Source organism: Macaca thibetana, chromosome 15 (genome assembly GCF_024542745.1).
Source record: "Macaca thibetana thibetana isolate TM-01 chromosome 15, ASM2454274v1, whole genome shotgun sequence".
Lineage (NCBI taxonomy): Eukaryota > Metazoa > Chordata > Mammalia > Primates > Cercopithecidae > Macaca > Macaca thibetana.
The window spans coordinates 28911157-28926766 of NC_065592.1; the positions used below are offsets into that span (position 1 = coordinate 28911157).

General features: G+C 37.5%; 1 protein-coding gene across 8 annotated transcripts in view; it reads left to right on the forward strand.

Moving 5' to 3' along the window:
- The window catches only part of LPAR1 (lysophosphatidic acid receptor 1), a 170360-nt gene that overhangs the window by 73767 nt on the left and 80983 nt on the right, over window positions 1-15610 (forward strand). Inside the window, exon 2 of one of the 8 annotated variants that reach the window (XM_050761444.1) lies at window positions 15487-15608. The exons of the other annotated variants lie outside the window; for them this stretch is intronic. The gene's annotated coding sequence lies outside the window, so the exon portion shown is untranslated. The remainder of the gene's footprint in view (window positions 1-15486; window positions 15609-15610) is intronic. 8 annotated transcript variants of the gene reach the window in all.

Genomic DNA, 15610 nt, shown 5'->3' on the forward strand with positions numbered 1-15610 from the left:
AGGTCCTGGTGTGTGATGTTCCCCTCCTTGTGTCCATGTGTTCTCATTGTTCAACTCCCACTTATGAGTGAGAATATGTGGTATTTGGTATTCTGTTCCTGTGTTAGTATGCTGAGAATGATGGTTTCCAGCTTCATCCATGTCCCTACAAAAGATGTGAACTCATTCTTTTTTATGGCTGCATAGTATTCCATGGTGTATATGTGCCGTGTCTTCTTTGTGCAGTCTATCATTGATGGGCATCTGGGTTAGTTCCAAGTCTTTGCTGTTGTAAATAGTGCTACAATAAACATGTGTGTGCATGTGTCTTCATAGTAGAAATGATTTATAATCCTTTGGGTATATACCCAGTAATGGGATTGCTGGGTCAAATGGTATTTCTGGTTCTAGATCCTTGAGGAATCACCACATTGTCTTCCACAATGGTTGAACTAATTTACACTCCCATCAACAGTGTAAAGGTGTTCCCATTTCTCCACATCCTCTCCAGCATCTGTTGTTTCCTGACTTTTTAATAATCACCATTCTAACTGGTGTGAGATGGTATCTCATTGTGGTTTTGATTTGCATTTCTCTAATGACCGGGAATAATGAGCTTTTTTTCATATGTTTGTTGGCCACATAAATGTCTTCTTTTGAGAAGTATCCGTTCATATCTTTCAACCACATTTTGATTTTTTTTTTCTCTTAAATTTGTTTAAGTTCCTTGTAGATTCTGGATATTAGACCTTGGTCAGATGGATAGATTGTTGGCCACATAAATGTCTTCTTTTGAGAAGTATCTGTTCGTATCCTTCACCCACATTTTGATGGGATTTCTTTTCCCTTAAATTTGTTTAAGTTCCTTGTAGATTCTGGATATTAGACCTTTGTCAGATGGATAGATTGCAAATTTTTTCTCCCATTCTGTAGGTTGCCTGTTCGCAACCATTTTGGTTTTAAGCCAAGAGCATAAAGGTATTTTGATCCCTCCAAGTGATTTCCTGTAGCTTTCACTGAAGTTGTGAATTTGGGTAGATTTTCAATGTCTTAGTTGAGAGATTGTTCCTCCAGTTCTCATTCAGTGTTCTGATAAAAGGTGATTGAGGCTGGACGTGGTGGCTCATGCCTATAACCCCAGCACTTTGGGAGGTCGAGACCGGTGGATCACCTGAGATCAGAAGTTTGAGACCAGCCTGGCCAATGTGAAACCCCATCTCTACAGCAAATACAAAAATCAGCCGGGTGTGGTGGTGTGCACCTGTAATCTCAGCTACTCAGGAGGCTGAGACAGGAGAATTGCTTGAACCCAGGAGGCAAAGGTTGCAGTTAGCTGAGATTGTGCCACTGTACTGCAGCCTGGGTGAAACAGTGAGACGTCTCAAACAAAATAAAAAGCAAAAAACAAAAAAACGTGACTGGTGTCTGCTTGTTGTCTTTTGGAAGACACTTTTTTTTTTTTTGGACATCCTTACCAATAGGTTCTCTCAACAAAATATTTATTTTCAAAATCTGTGTTTTGGAAGGTTTTATTTCTGATATTAGAAAGTGGATTTTTTTTTAATCAAAGCAACTGAATTTCACATTAAGTGGGTTGCTTTTTTTTGAGGCTGAAAGATTTGTTTTTTTGAATAGAACTTTGTACTATGGCAGTTTTCAGACATTCACAAAAATAAAAATAACAATGAATCTCAATATAGCCAACACCTAGATTCAGTAATAACATTTTGACATACTTGCTTCACTTGCTCCTTTTTTTGGGGATGAAGTATTTCAGAATCCCTACCATTGTCATCTTTTAAAAAGTCCGCTTATGTTAATATGCATATCTAAAAAATAATTTGCTTAAATAACCACACTGCCATCATCACACTTAGCAAAAGTATAAATAACTCCCTAATATCACTTGATACTCAATTGGTATTCAGGTTTCTTCAGTTGCTTTTCTAAAATGTGTTTTTGTAGTTGGTGGGTTATTTATTTTTATTTTTTAAAAACGTTGATAAGATCAGTTTACTCTTCTACATAAAATGATTCAATGACTCTTACGGTTTAAAAAGGCAATTCCACTTCCTCTCTTTATTTTCTAAGTGGGAAAATAGATTGAAATTATAACCAGAATATTTCACAACTGAAAAATACAAAAATGAGACACACAGAAGGCTCCAGAGTAAGGGAATTAATACAATGTTTGCAATTATTAAATTATGAGTTTCTGAAGTAAGGGATTATAGATTATCTTGATAGTGTTTTCTTTCAAACTAAAATGTGAACAATTAATTGCAGTATGAAGTATGTTTCCAGTGCCGCACAATAATTTCATCTAACATGGAACTGGGAAAAGGTAATGCATGGGCGTAGACCCAGGTGGATTTTGGTTCAAATCTAGACTGTTCTACACCATAGCTAGGGGATCTTCAATACATAGGTCTTTTTCAGCTTTATTTTTTAAAATCTCTAGAATTCAAATAACATACACTGTGGTCACAAGTTTAAATGGCAAAAATAACTGCTAATTGCTTTGTAGAGTATCAGCCTTTTAATAGATACCTGACATATGTTAGTTCTTTCCCTTTTCCCCTTGATTATTCTATGAGTTCTTTACAGGGAGAAACGGGGAACCACTACATATGGTCTGTGTATGTGGTATGCCAGAAGACCCATCAAAGGAAGGCCACGTTGGATAAACACTCTATGGAAAACTCTAATGTATTGCCAGGAATAAATGCATCTGGAGATAAACATTGAGACTTCTGACTTCATCTTGAACCATGTTTCTATTAGAAGTTAAATTTGTTTCCATATTGCAATTTAAATTCATCTTGTACCTCCTTTTGTGTTTATAAACTCAGATAAGGTTTGAGAAGAGATATTATTTTGGAATCTGAAAGCCCATTTTGAATTTTCTATTCATAAGATGAAATTGTACAGGGGCACCTAGGGTAAACCACGTATGACACCTTTCATGTTTGTTTATTTTTCTTTCTAATACATCCTTTTTAATTGGTTTAGTCTTTAATGGTTAATGAAGCTACTCCTTTATCCTTCAAAGTGGGTCTGGCTTATTCCCACTTCTTGCCCATTAGGAAACTGCTCGATCTCCTTTTCATACCCCTGGATTCTCCAGTCATCTTTCTTTGAACTTTTGTTGCAGTTTTGCTGTGACTACACACTAAGGTGGGACAATGGCCTGCTGTTTTTTTCCATCTGAGGAAATCATAATTATAGAGCCCAGGGAATTTCTATCTTTTAATATCTGTACCTTGCCTTAGTAAGACTGTCACTAAAAAAAATCAACCTTTCCCTGCTGTGTGATAATATTAATACGCCATTCAGTAGTATAACATCACTTAAGAGCTGCCCTTAAGTTAAACTTATCCCATTTCATACATGATTGTGTTAGGCAGGCTCAGACCAGGAGAAAAGTAAAAGTGGGTTGATACTTGCTTCTCAGCATCAGAGAATATGTTTATTAGAGGGCCATGGAACATATTAGTTTCTGAAAGCATAGCTTGGAAATAAAACAACTTTCAATGATTCAGACAGCCTTTAATAGCAGGAATTCCAATCTTGCAGGAAGAAGAGTAGGGTGTGTGTGTTGGTGAACTAGGTGGCTGATTTCAAAGTCAGAATGTCCAGCAGGTAATATCAAAACATTTGCACTTAGATGGTTTTCCACCACCAAGCATAGGAAGGTTTTGGAGTGGATCAGGTGTAGGCCCCAATTCTCAGAGCTTTGCATACTTAGAACTCTGTTTAGTATTACCTTAATTGTGGTTGATCAGGTTACTGAAGTAACCTAGTAAAGACAATGGAGGAGAAGACCCTGGAAGCATCCCAGCTCAATGGCATAGGTCATAGTGCAGGGCTCACCTCTGACATGCTGGATTGTGTAGAGATGACTGATGGGAACTTAGGAATGAGCTGTCATGGTCAGATGTAGATCCCACTATGTAAGATAGGTCAAGATGGAAAGACTCAGCCATAGATCATTCCACTGTCTCATTCAAAACTAGCTGGAAAACTAGGGCAACATTGAAGTTGCAGAGGGGAATTCAATGCTATGGCAGTAGAGAAAGAAAAGGCAGAAGAAACAAGGTGGCAAGTGATTGTGAGGATTATAGTAATCAGTTACACCATGGTATTTTACTCTTTCAAATGATGTATCACGAATATACATGATATGGTTTGACTGTGTTCCCACCCAAATCTTATCCTGAATCGTAGCTCCCATAATCCTTATGTCATGGGAGGGACCTGGTGGGAGGTAATTGAATCATGGGGTGGGTTTTTCCCATGCTGTTCTCATGATAGTAAATAAGTCTCATAAGATCTGATGGTTTTATAAATGGCAGTTCCCCAGCACACACTCTCTTGCCTGCAGTCATGTAAGATGTGCCTTTGCCCCTCCTTCACCTTCTGCCATGATTGTGAGGCCTTCTCAGACATGTGGAACTGTGAGTCTATTAAACCTCTTTTTCTTTCTTTTTCTTTCTTTCTTTTTTTTTTTTTTTTTGAGATGGAGTCTCACTCTGTCACCCAGGCTGGAGTGCAGTGGCACGATCACAGCTCACTGCAACCTCTGCCTCCCAGGTTCAAGTGATTCTCCTGCCTCAGCCTCCCAAGTAGCTGGGACTACAAGTGTGTGCCACTACACCTGGCAACTTTTTGTATTTTTAGTAGAGACGTGGTTTCACCATGTTGGTCAGGCTGGTCTTGAACTCCTGACCTCAGGTGATCCATCCGCCTCGGCCTCCCAAAGTGCTGAGATTATAGGTGTGAGCCACCACACCTGGCCCTAAACCTCTTTTTCTCTATAGATTACCCAGTGTTGGGTATTTCTTTATAGCAGTATGAAAATGGACTAATACATTTACTCATAGGAGTCTTAGGAGCACATTTGGCTTTTTTTTTTCCCCCATTAAAATGGTTATAAATGAATTAATCTCAGTATCTAAAATATTAAATGCTGCTTTAAAAAAATTGTATAAGTTTATTGCTGTCTCTTAACTCGTCACAGAAAAAAGATAGTTTATAGAGATAAGCTGTTTCATAATTTAAAAAAAGGACAATAATGGAAGGTAGTAGAAGATAATAAAAACTAAAATAGATAAAAAATTCCATTTTTAAAATTGAAATGGAATAAATTTATAAGGAAATATATTGTTATTAGCCTTTCAGCAAAATGAGCTAATGGAAAATAATTTTTCATTTTTGTTAGGATGAATTATTATATTGTTTTGACCTGTCAGTTCAAGTAAGGCTGCATTTTAGAGCTGGCATTTGGTTTATGAAGGTTCAAGTCTTCTGGGTTGACTGATTAAAAGTTTCAGGAGAATAGAGTTCACAGAGATAGAGTTCTCAATGCTCAACATATAAAAAAAGGTGATCTTTTCCTCTTTGTTTTATGGATGAGTAAACTAACATCCCCTCCCGTTTCTTCCTCTCCCTCTTAATGGCTCAGACTGAATTCAATTTCTTTCTTTCCTTTTTTTAAAAAAAAAAATTAAGCAAAATGAAATGCATACAGGGAGTTATAATGCAATAGCATAGCCATTACCAAGCTTTGTAAAATGTTAACATTTTGATGTAATTTCTTCAAGCTCTTTTGGGACTTAATACATAAAACAATTCAGTAGTTACAGATAAAGTTGGAGCCCTTTTACTGCTTCCTAATTCCATTAGCCTCCTCTTTGCCCAGGCCATTAATTGATACTTATCATCTCTCTGCATGTGTTTGTGAATGTATATGTATGTGAGAAAAACATAAAAAACATATAGCAGGCTTCTGCAGGTTTATTTATAGATACATAATGTTTGTACATGTTTACAGGGTACATGTGATATTTTATTACACACATAGAATGTGTAATGATCAAGTCAGGCTATTCATCACCTCATGTACTCATTATTTCTGTTGAGATGTGTTGGTAACACATCCATGTGTTCCCGTCCATATCAATGTGTAGGGAACATTTTAAGTTCTCTCTTCTAGCTATTTGGAAATATACCATACATTTTCATTAACTATAGTCACCCTACTGTGCTATCGAATGTTAGAACTTACTCCTTCTATCTAACTGTATATTTTTTGTACCCATGAACTAACCCCTCTTTATCCTTACCTCCCCATTACCCTTCCCAGCCTCTGGTAACCACCACTCTATTCACTATCCATGAGATCAATTTTTTGTAGTCCTATGTTCATAGACCCCATGCCTGGGATATTTGTTGTTCTGTGTCTGGCTTATTTCACTTAATATAATGACTGCCCCCTCACCGCCCCCCCGGCCGCACTCCATTCATGTTGCTGCAACTGACATGATTTCATTCTTTTTTATGACCAGATAGTATCCCACTGTGTATATATACCACATTTTCTTTATCCATTCATTAATTGATAGGCACTTAGGTTGAATCTGTGTCTCTGCTGTTTTAAATAGTGCTGTGGTAACACATGAATGCAGGTGTCCCTTTGATATAATGGTATCTTTTTCCTCTTTTTTTTTTTTTTTTTTTTTTTTTTTTGAGATAGGGTCTCACTCTGTCACCCAGGCTGGAGTGCAGTGTTGTGATCTCAGCTCACTGCAACCTCCATCATCCAGGCTCAAGTGATCCTCCCACCTCAGCCTCCCAAGTAGCTAGGACCACCAGTGTGTACCACCACACCTGGCTACTTTTTTTGTATTTTTGGTAGAGATGGGGTTTCACCATGTTGCCCAGACTGGTCTTGAACTCCTAAGCTCAAGCAATTTGGCTGCCTCGGCCCCCTAAAGTGCTGGGATGATGCCCTCCCTCCCTTCCTCCTTTCCTTCCTTCCTTCTTACCTTCTCTTTTTTTCTTTTTTCTCTTTTCTGATAAATAGCCAGTAGGGGGATACCTAGATCATATGGAATTTCTGGTTTTAGTGTTTTTTGTTTTTGTTTGTTTTAATAGTGGCTGTACTAATTTACATTCCCACCAACAGTGTATGAGAGTTCCCTTTTCTCTGCATCCTTGCCAGCATTTGTTGTTTTTTTTATCTTTTTAATAATAGCCATTCTGGCTGGCATAAGATGATATCTCATTGTGGTTTTGATTTGCATTTCCCTGATGATTAGGAAAGTTAAGCATTTTTTTTTTCATATACCTACTGGCCATTGGTATGTCTTCTTATGAGAAAGTGTATTCATACCCTTTGCCCACTTTTTAATGAGATTATTTGCTTTTATTATTATTTTTTTTAACTCTTGACTTGTTTGAGTTCCTTCCATGTATACTCTGGATATTAGTACCTTGTCAGATGAACAGTTAGAGAATATTTTCTCCTCATTCAACCAGTTGCCTCTTCATTCTAGTGATTGTTTTAAAGCATTTAGTTTAAAATAGTCCCTTTTGCCTGTTTTTGTTTTTATTTGTGCTTTTGAGTTCTTAGCCGTAAAATTTTTGCCTAGATCAATGCCCTGAAGTGTTTCCCAATGTTTTATTTTAGTAATTTTATAGTTTGCAGTCTTAATAAAGTCTTTATCTTGAGTTGATTTTTATATATGGTGAGACCTAGGGGTCCAGTTCTATTCTTCTGCATAAGGATATCCAGTTTTCCCAGCACCACTTATTGAAGAGGGTTTCTTTCCTCAATGTAGGTTCTTGATGCTTTTGTCAAAAAATAGGTTGACTGTAAATACAAGGATTTATTTCAACGTTTTCTATTATGTTCCATTGGTCTGTGTGTCTGTTTTTATACCAATACCTTGCTGTTTTGGTTACCATAGCCTTGTGATATATTTTGAAGTCAGATAGTGTGATGTTTCTAGCTTTGTTCTTTTTGCTCAGGATTGCTTTGCTATTTAGGCTTGTTTTTGGTTCTGTATGAATTTTAGGATTGTTTTTTCTATTTCTTTAAAAAATGACATTGGTATTTCGATAGGGATTGCACTGAATCTGTAGATTGCTTTGGGTAGTAAGATCATTTTAACAATGTTAATTCATTCCATCTATGAGCATGGGATGTCTTTCCATTTGTTTGTGTCCTCTTCTATTTCTTTCATCAGTGTTTTGTAGTTTTCCTTGAAGAGGTCTTTTCCCTCCTTGGTTAAATTTGGTCCTAGGTATTTTATTTTATTTTATTTTATTTTTATAGCTTTGGAAAGGGGATTGCCTTATTTCTTTCTTTTTCAGATAGTTCATTATTGGTGTGTAAAAACACCATTGATTTTTGTGTGTTGATTTTGTATCCTGCAACTTTACTGAATTTATCCAGTGTAGGAGATTTTTGGTGGAGTCTTTAGATTTTTCCAGATATAAGATGATGTCATCTGCAAAGGGGGGCAATTTGCCTTCCTCTTTTCCAATTTGGATGCCTTTATTTCTTTCTCTTGCCTGATTGCTTTGGCTGCAACTTCTAGTTTTATGTTGACTAGGAGTGGTGAAAGTGGGCATCCTGTGTTGTTCCAGTTCTTAGAAGAAAGGCTTTCAGCTTTTCGCTATTCAGTATGATGTTAGCTGTGGATTTGTCATATATAGGCTTTATTAGGTTGAGGTATGTTCCTTTTATGCCTAGTTTGCTGAGAGTTTTTGTCATGAAAGAATGTTGAATTTTATCAATTTTTTTTGCATCTATTGAGATGATCATATGGTATTTATTCTTCATTCTGTTCATATGATGTATTGTGTTTATTGATTTGCGTGTGTTGACCCATCATTGCATCCATGAGATAAATCCTACTTGATCATGGTGCATGTGCATCATGATGATGATGATGATGATGATGATTATTATTATTATTATTATTTTGAGACAGAGTATTGCTCTTATCACCTAGGTTGGAGTGCAATGGCATAATCATAGCTCCTGTTCTCAAGGGTTCCTCTTGCCTCAGCCTCCCATGTAGCTGGGACTATAGGTGCACACTACTATGCCTGGCTAATTAAAACTTTTTTTTTTTTTTGTAGAGATGGCATCTTGCTTTGTTGCCCAGGCTGGTCTTGAACTCCTGGGCTCAAGTGATCCTCCCACTTTGGCCTCCCAAAATTCTGGGATTACGGGCATGAGCCACTGAACCCAACGTGGTATATTATCTTTTTTTATGTGCTGTTAGATTCAGTTTGCTGATATTTTGTAGAGGACTTTTTTCATCCGTGTTCATCCGGGATATTGCCCTGCAGTTTTCTTTTTGTGTTGCATCCTTTTCTGGTTTTGATATCAGTGTAATGTTGGCCTTGTAGAATGAATTAGGAAAAATTACCCCCCTTTGATATTTTGGAATCCTTTTAGGAGCATTGTGTTAGTTCTTTGTAAGTTTGGTAGAATTTGGCAGTGAAGTCATTTAGTCCTGGAATTTATTTTCTTGGGAGACTTTTTATTACTGATTCAGTCTCATTATTCATTATTGGTCTGTTTAGGTTTTCTACTTTTTGATTCAATCTTGGTATGTTGTATGTTTCTAGGAATTTATCCATTTCCTCCAGGTTTTCCAGTTTGCTAGCGTACAGTTGTTTATAATAGTCTGATGATCTTTTGTATTTCTATGGTATCAGTTGCACTGCTTTTTTTTTTCATTTCTTACTATATTTGGGTCGTCTTTTTTCTTGGTTATTCTAGTTAGCAGTTCAATTTTGTTTATCTTTTCAAAACAGTAACTTCTTGTTTGATCCTTTGTATTGTTTTTTAAAGTCTATTTTATTTAGTTTTGCCCTAATCTTTCTTTCTTTATTTTTAAAATAATAACTTTTATTCTCTACTACACATAGTATTTTTATTATTATTATACTTTAAGTTCTGAGGTACATGTGTAGAATGTGCAGTTTTGTTACATAGGTATACATGTGCTATGGTGGTTTGCTGCACCCATCAACCCGTCACCTACATTAGGTATTTCTCCTAATGCTATCCCTCCGCTAGCCCCCCAACCCCCCGACAGGCCCCCGTTTGTGGTGTTACCCTCCCCATGTCCATGTGTTCTCCTTGTTCAACTACCACTTATGAGTGGGAACATGCAGTGTTTGGTTTTCTGTTCTTGTGATAGTTTGCTGATAATGATGGTTTCCAGCTTCATCCATGTCCCTGCAAAGGACATGAACTCATCCTTTTTTATGTCCTAATCTTTATATATTTTTTTCTTCTATTTATTTGGGGCTTGATTTTGTTCTTTTCTAGTTTTTTTGAGATACATTTTTAGGTTGTTTATTGGAAATCTGTCTAGTTTTTTGATGTAGGAATTTATTGCTATGAATTTCCTTCTTCACACTGCTTTGGTTGTATCCTATTGGTTTTGGTACATTGTGTTTCAATTTTTATTTGTTTCAAGAAATTTTTTGATTTTCTTCTTAATTTCTTCCTTGACCCAGTGGTCATTCAGTAGTATTTTTTTTAAATTCCATGTATTTGTATAGTTTCCAAAGTTACTCTTGTAATTGATTTGTGTTTTTGTTTTGTTTTGTTTTGTTTTTTCTGTTGTGGTCTGAGGAGATAATTGGTATGATTTTTATTAAAATTTGTTGAGACTTTTTTGTGTGGTCTATTCTGGGAACTGTTCCACGTGCTGATACAAAGAATGTATATTCTATAGCAGTTGGATGAAATGTTCTCTAAATGTCTGTTAGGTCCATTTTTGTGTAAAGTGTAGTTTAAATCCAGTGTTTCTTTGTTAATTTTTTTCCTAATGCTGAAAGTGGGGTGTTGAAGTCCCCAACAATTATTGTGTTGGAAAATGTCTCTTCCTTTAGATGTAATAATATTAAACATCTAGATGTTTGTGTATTTTGTGCATATGTTTAGAATTGTTATATCTTCCTGGATTGATTCTTTTATCATTATATAATGATCCTCTTTTTCTCTTTTTACTGTTTTAATTTAAAGTCCATTTTATCTGACATGTGTATAGGTACTTGTGTTCATTCTTGGTTTTCATTTGCATGGAATATCTTTTTCTATCTTTTTACTTTCAGTCTACATGTGTCTTCACAGATGAGATGAGTTTCTTGTGGGTAACAATATAGTTGGATCACATTTTTAAATCCATTCAGCCAGTCTATATCGTTTAAGAGGGCAATTTAATCAGTTTACATTCTTGGTTGTTATTGATATATGAGGGATTATTCCTGTCATTTTGTTAATTGATTTTTGGTTGTTTCATGTATCCTTTTTCCTTTCTTTTTGTTTATCATTGTGGTTTTGTGGTTTTCTTTAGTGGTAACATATGAGTTCTTTCTCTTCCTCATTTATGTGTTTGCTCTACCAGTGGGTTTTACACTTTTGTGTGTTTTCATGATGGTAGAAATTATCCTGTCACTTCCAAGTCTAGGACTCCCTGAAGCATTTCTTGTAGGTATGGTCTAGTGGTAATTCCCTCAGCTTTTGCTTGTTTGGGAAATACATCATTTATTCTTCATTTATGAAGGATAACTTTGCTGGGTATAGTATCTTTACTGGCAGGATTTTTTCTTTCTTTCTTTTTCCCTCCTTCAGCACTTCAAATGAGTGTGTCATCCCATTCCATTCTCTCCTGGCTATACAATTTCTCCTGACAAATCTGTTAGTCTGATGAGGGTTCCCTTATAAGTGACTTGATGCTTTTTTTTTTCTTGTGGTTTTTATAATTCTCTGTCCTTGACTTTTGACAGTCTGATTATAATATGCCATGGAGAAGACCTTTTTGGGTTGTATCTGTTTGGGGATCCCTGAGCCTCCGATATCTGGATGTCTAATTCTCTTGCTAGACTTGGGAAATTTTCAGTGATTATTTTGTTAAATAGGTCCTCTATCCATTTCATTTTTCTCTTTGCCTTCTGGAACATGTAAAATTCAAATATTTGATCAGTATATTGTGTCCAATATGTCACATAGGCTTTGTTCATTCTTTTTTTATCCTTTTGTTTCTCTTTTGGTCTGCCTGGGTTATGTCAAAAGACCTGTCTTCAAATTCTGAAATTGTTCTACTTGATCTTGTCTGTTGTTGAAGCTTTTTGAAAATATTTTGTATTTCTTTCAGTGAATTCTTTAATACCAATATTTCTGTTTGGTTCTTTTTAATGATATCTGTCTCTGCTAAATTTCTCATTTATATCATTAATTGTTTTTCTGATTTCTTTTTATTGTTGAATCTGAATTCTCTTATAATTCACTGTTTTTTAAAATATTATCATTTTGAATTCTTTATCCTGGATTTCATAAGTTTCTTTTTCATTAAAGTCTATTGCTAAAGAATTATTGTGCTCTTTTGAAGGTGTCATGTTTCCTTGCTTTTTTGTGTTTCTTTTGTTTGCATGTTGATAATTTACACATCCGATATAAAAGTTTCTTATTCCTGTTTTGGGAATTTACTTTCATAGGGGAGGATGTTTTCCTGAAGATGTATCTGTGGTGTTGGTTGTGTAGGTCACTTTGGCTTTGATTCTGAGTATGTGAAGTAGTGTAGTCTCCATATAATTTCTTTGGCTGTAAATGCATCAGTAGTATCTGTAATTTTTTTTTTTTTTTTTTTGAGACCAAGTTTTACTGTTGTTGCCCAGGCTTAGTGCAATGGTGCGATCTCAGCTCACCACAACCTCTGCCTCCTGGGTTCAAGCGATTCTTCTGCCTCAGCCTCCTACATAGTTGCAATTACAGGCATGTGCTACCATGCCCAGCCAATTTTGTATTTTTAGTAGTGTTGGGGTTTCTCCATGTTGATCAGGGTGGTCTTGAACTCCTGACCTCAGGTGATCTGTCCACCTCGGCCTCCCAAAGTGCTGGGATTACAGGCATGAACCACCACACCCGGCCTACGTGTCTGTAATTTTTTAAGTGGCTTAGGGTATGGTTGGTTGTGGAGGCTGTGGGAAAGATTTGCTGGGGCCGGGGATGTCAGATGGGTCAGTCCTGAGCCTCAGTAGTGGCAGTTGCAGGCTGAGCATGCCTGTTCTTGGTGTATGCTGGTACCAGTGTAAGAGGTCCAGGCAGGCTGATTCTTGGGCTTCCAGGCTTGCCTGAGTGGCAGCAGTGGGCCAGGCATGTGGGTAGGTCCTTAGGTCCCTTTGAGTGTTAGGTGTGGTGTGGGAGATAGCAGTATTAGTGATGGGACAACCCTGTGGGATCCAAGTGGTCCATACTGTGTTGACAGTGGCTGCAACAGACTGGGAGCGCCAGTCGCTAGTCCTGCAGGTGGCACATATGTCTGTGTGCCAACTGAGGTGATAGTGGCAGTTTGGGTGAGCCCATCCTGAGGCCCCCAGGAAGCGTGCTCAGATGCCAGTGGTGGTGGTTGGGGCAGGGAGATCCTGAGGCCCCTGGATGGCATGCTTGAGCACTGGGGGTAGACGGCGGAGCTGGGCCAGGTGGTCGTGTCCTCAGGCTCCCAAGTGCTGTGTGCTGGTGCTAGCTGTGGTAGGCAGGGGCGGGGTGATCCTCGGTTCTCCAGTGGAATGCTTGGTGGGGGTGGCAGTGACTGTGCTGTGGTCCTACTGCTGGAGAGGGCGGGGTTGCTTTCAGTGGCAGCAACCATAGACGGGTGGCTGGAGAGCTCATGCTTCAGCCCCAGGTGGCAGCTATAAGCAGAGTTGCCTTTCCTCAGGGCACTTTTAAATGTGTTGTAGCTCTGCTGTTGCGGGCAGCAGAGTTGCTGCCAGTGGCAGTCAGCTGTGGTGGTAGATGCAGGCAGGGGGTGTCAGTGTAACTTCAGATATGTGGAGCGACGGGGGTCTTGGGCCCCTTGGGTAGAATGCAATGTGGTGGGGGCTGGGCTCTCAAAGTGGTGCTTTGCTGTAGCTGCTTAGGACTAGAGGGTAAGGGGGAAGGTGGGAATTGGCATGAGCTGCATCTCTGGAGTAATGCTGTTGTATGGTCTCCAGGCAGCTCCCTACATGAGTCTCAGGGCTTTTGTGGGTTGAGGGCCTCTCCTGTGTCTAGGATTGGAATCTGTGGTGGGATTGTGGACCACTGGGGGTCCCTTCCGCTTTCGCTGCATCAAAGAGCCATTCCAGGCTTCTCACCAGTCCCAGAAAAGCAGGCTGCCTTGCTTCCCTCTTCTTCCTTGCCTTAGATGTTTCCTGTCACTTCTCTGTTGAATTCTAGTACTCTTTCTTAGGTGGTCTTTTTGAGGTGTGATTATCCACTTGCTATTTCCATTCTTTGTGGAGGAGGTGAGTACCACATGCCTCCAGTCAGCCGTCTTGGCTTCTGCAAGTTTTTAATATTCACGAGAATAATGTACTGCATGCATCCTTGTGCAAATTGCTTCCATCATTAGCATATTTAAAGCTATACTTTGTTTATTTTAACTGCTTTATAATATATCTTTCTGGTAATATTGTGGTTTATTCATTTACCAGTTGATCAATATTTGTGTTGCTTTTGATATTTTGATATTATAAAAAGTGGCAACTGGAATTCTTGTGTCTCTCCTTAGGCACATGTGTGATTTTTTTTAACTAGGGTTAGAATCTTTTGATCTAGTGTATGAACATGTTCATAGTTAATAGTTTTTGCCAAACTGGTTGTCAAAGCTATTGTACTAAATTTTACTTTCACCAGCACTGTAGGACTGACCTCACTGACTCTTGACATTTTCCGACTTGGTAATTTTTGCCAACCTGATGAAAATAAATTGGATCTCACTGCAGTTTGTAATTAATTCTCTGATTCCCTGTAAATGTAATTTTCTTTTCATGTGATTATTGGCTCTTAAGGTTTTCTTTTCTGTGAATTGCCTATCCACATCGGTGCCCCTTTTTCTATTGGATTTTTTTTGATTGGCAAGAAGTCTTTACATTTCACTGTAGAGAAAGTCTTTCTTATGTGTGTTTCTAAAGTTTCTACTAATTTAGTTTTTCTTTTCACTCATTAGATTTTGCGGCACAGAAGTCTTAAAATTTTGATTGGTTTAGTTTTATTGATGCTTTTTGGTCATATTTAGAAATAGTCCCCTCTTCAGAGCTTATACATATATTTTTTCATTTTCTTCTTAAAATTGTATTTTATTATATGTATATCTTCATATTGCCTGAAATGGATTTCTGTGTTTAAAATAAATATTAAGTTTTTAAGTATTTTTACATGAATGAACAGATATGTCATTTTCTTAATTGATGGGCAAAATCATATCTCTCATATCAAGTTATATTATGTGTGTTTCAGGCTCTCTATTCTGTTCCATTGGGTTATTCATGTATTCCTATGCCAATATCACAATGTCCTGACTATCGTCACTTTAAAATGTAGTATTCAATAAGGTATCTAGTTATTAGTTTTCCAGTTGTCTTGGGTGTTGTTCTTTTGTGCTTTCATATCAATGTTCAGGGAGTCTGTCAAGTTCCATGAGAAACTCTTTTGGGATTTTAATTTTATCATGTTAAATTTATATATTGATACTGGGAAAACTGACGTCTTTACATCTTTATTCACAAAATATTTTATTTCTTCATTTAATTAGGTTTGCTTGTATGCTTTTGTAAAGTTAAACTTATTCCTGGATACATTAGAGCTTTCATTACTGTATATGTGTTCTGTCTAGAAATAATAACTAGAATTTTTTTTCTGTTTTTTTTTTTGAGACGGAGTCTCGCTCTGTCGCCCAGGCTAGAGTACAGTGGCACGATCTTGGCTCACTGCAAGCTCCGCCTCCTGGGTTCACACCATTCTCCTGCCTCAGCCTCCCGAGTAGCTGGGACTACAGGT